The sequence below is a fragment of the Ovis canadensis genome, chromosome 3, assembly GCF_042477335.2.
Source record: "Ovis canadensis isolate MfBH-ARS-UI-01 breed Bighorn chromosome 3, ARS-UI_OviCan_v2, whole genome shotgun sequence".
Taxonomy (NCBI): Eukaryota; Metazoa; Chordata; class Mammalia; order Artiodactyla; family Bovidae; genus Ovis; species Ovis canadensis.
This window is the reverse complement of record NC_091247.1, coordinates 143,770,138-143,772,659: the sequence shown is the minus strand read 5'-3', so window position 1 is coordinate 143,772,659 and position 2,522 is coordinate 143,770,138. Positions and strand designations below refer to the sequence as shown.

Here is a 2,522-nt window from a genome sequence, read left to right as displayed (position 1 = left end):
TTTTTTCTTCATTTGAAACTGTCACTTCATTTTGCCTAAGTTGCCATTTGTATTTTTGTGTATCTGGTATTTTGGTTGCATTTCCAAACTCTGGAAAAGCGGCCTTTTGTAGGAGATGTCCTATGAATGCAGCAGTGTGCTACCCTCTCCTCATCCAAGCTATATACCTTACGGTTCCCCGCTATGAGTGTTGAATGGGTCCTTCTGTTGTGGTAGGCTGACTATGTGGGAGGTCTGGTAGGCTTGACTGGTCTCTGGTTTGGTTGTTTTCTAGGCCTTGTCTCGTGTGGAGGCTGCCAGTAACTGGTTGGTAGGAGGACAGTCATGAGGTGGGTGACTGTCAATCCCACTAATCCCAGGTGGGGCTAGTGTTGGTTTACTGGTGGATGAGGTCAAGGTTAAGAAGACTTCATGCTGTTGCTCATCCACTGGTAGGTGAAGCCAGGTCCTAAGATTAGTATGAGCCTATGGGCTGTACTCCAAATACCTTTATGAATTTTAAGATGCTTTTCTCATGTCCAATATTGGAATAATCAGGAAATTACTTAATTATTAATTAACAAGATATCCTGCTCTAGTAAGATAACTCTTCATCACCTTCTGTCTTTGGTCACTAGCAATGGAGATATTTTCTAAAGGTCCTTTTCATAGCTGCTTTCACCTCATTGTTCTTCAGGCTATAGATAAGGGGATTCATTAAGGGAGTGATCACACTGTATTGTACAGAGAAGATCAACTCCCGTGGAGAGTCCAAGGTTGGCACTATATAGTGAAGGAAAACTGAACAATAAAATAGGAGCACTGCAGTGAGGTGGGAAGAGCAGGTGGAGAAGGCCTTGCTTCTATATGAAGAGGAGCTGATACTTAGGATGGTAGAAACAATGAGCGTGTAAGACAGTATGATTAGGAAACAGGTTCCTAGCCCATGCAGGAGACTAGAGCAGAGCAGAATAGTGAAACTGGTGGAGACATCACAGCAGGAAAGGGGAAAGAGAGAGGGCAGCTCACAGCTATAGTGGGGGATAAACTGATCCCTACAGAAGTCAAAATCCATAGCTAGAAGGATGTTGATGAATGCATCCAGAAAACCCAGGCTCCAGGAACCTAACACCAGACCTTTACAGAGCTGGTTGCTCATCTTCTGGCCCTAGAGCAGAGGGTGGCAGATGGCAGCATAGGCCATAACTGAGAGCAGACAGGCTTCAGTGCCTCCCAAGTCAAACACAAAGAAGACTTGAGCTAGACAGGCCTCCACAGAGACAGTTTTCTTCTGAGACAGGAGAATTTCCAGCATCTTGGGTACTGTGGCAGAAGAGAAGCAAAAATCCAGGAAAGAAATGTGACTCAGGAAGTACATGGGAGTGTGGAGGTGAGAATCGGTTCTGACCACCAGCATCATTGTCAGGTTCCCCAGCACAGTTAGGAGGTAAATTACTAGGAAGATCACAAAGGATAATGCCTGGACATGGGGGTCTGCAGACAGTCCAAGGAGAATGAACTCAGTGATAGTGCTGTGGTTCTCCAAGGCCATTTAGAGAAATCCAGTCTAGAAATAAAAAAAGGAACAGGGGATGTTTTCAGCAAAACAGCAGAGTATGGAGTGCCAAGCTCTTATTCTACAGAAACAACAAAACCAAGCAGAAGCTGTCAGGACTAACTTTTTTGGTACTCTGGGAAACAACCAAAGGTGCACAGCAACCAAGTAAACACTGAACCAAGAAAAGGGCAACTTAAAAATAGGAGGAAAGCTTTGTGACATTTTTATTTACCCTTGCCTAACCCCGTCCTAGGTCCAGTGGCCAGCCTGAAGATGGTCTAGAGTGGAACCATGGTCTGAGGTCTGGAGGGAGCCATAACTCACTCACAAATTAGTGTATTTCAACTTGTCTGAGAACTACCTGAAGGACCTATTCAAGGTGCTCTGTCTCTGTTTCACATGAAATCACACAGGATTCAAACGTGGCCCATACTGCTTGAAAACGTTATAAGAGTAATGAGAAATCTGTAGCTGCCTTGGGCAAAAGATTATGATTAAAACATACAACAGACCATCAACAGACTGAGAAGAAAATCTAGAAAGAGAGTTTCTTTGGGAAATTAAATTAGAGCATTCAAAACTGGTTGTATCTACCAGGGAATTTTAAAAGCCATATGCATGTCCAGTAGCACTCACGCTCAGAGAAGACCAGAGTCGATCTTACGCTTTCATGTCTGGCTGATCCCTAGTTTCACTGCAAGTGGGAGAGAAGTCTAAGAATTGTTAACAGTCTATCTGGGAAAATACTAAATGAATGCTTCAGCATGGAGTGAATCTGCAAAGACTAGAGGAGGGGGGTGTTTTAAAATTTTTACCTTTTAGCATTCAAAAAAATCTCTGGCAAAGTACTAGTTAAACACAAGCTAGAGGGAAAGATACTTCATTGAGCACACACAACACTGAACTGCTTTTGCAAAAATAAATTGGAAAATTTATTGAACAATAGTTGACTACAACCTTCAGATATAAAAAATAGAAAAGAGTA

The 2,522-nt window shown here is 42.9% G+C and overlaps 1 pseudogene; it reads right to left on the bottom strand.

Moving 5' to 3' along the window:
• Positions 1 to 613: 613 nt before the first annotated feature.
• On the bottom strand, positions 614 to 1,531 carry LOC138438214 (olfactory receptor 8S1-like; annotated as a pseudogene).
• Between the last annotated feature and the right edge of the window lie 991 nt (positions 1,532 to 2,522).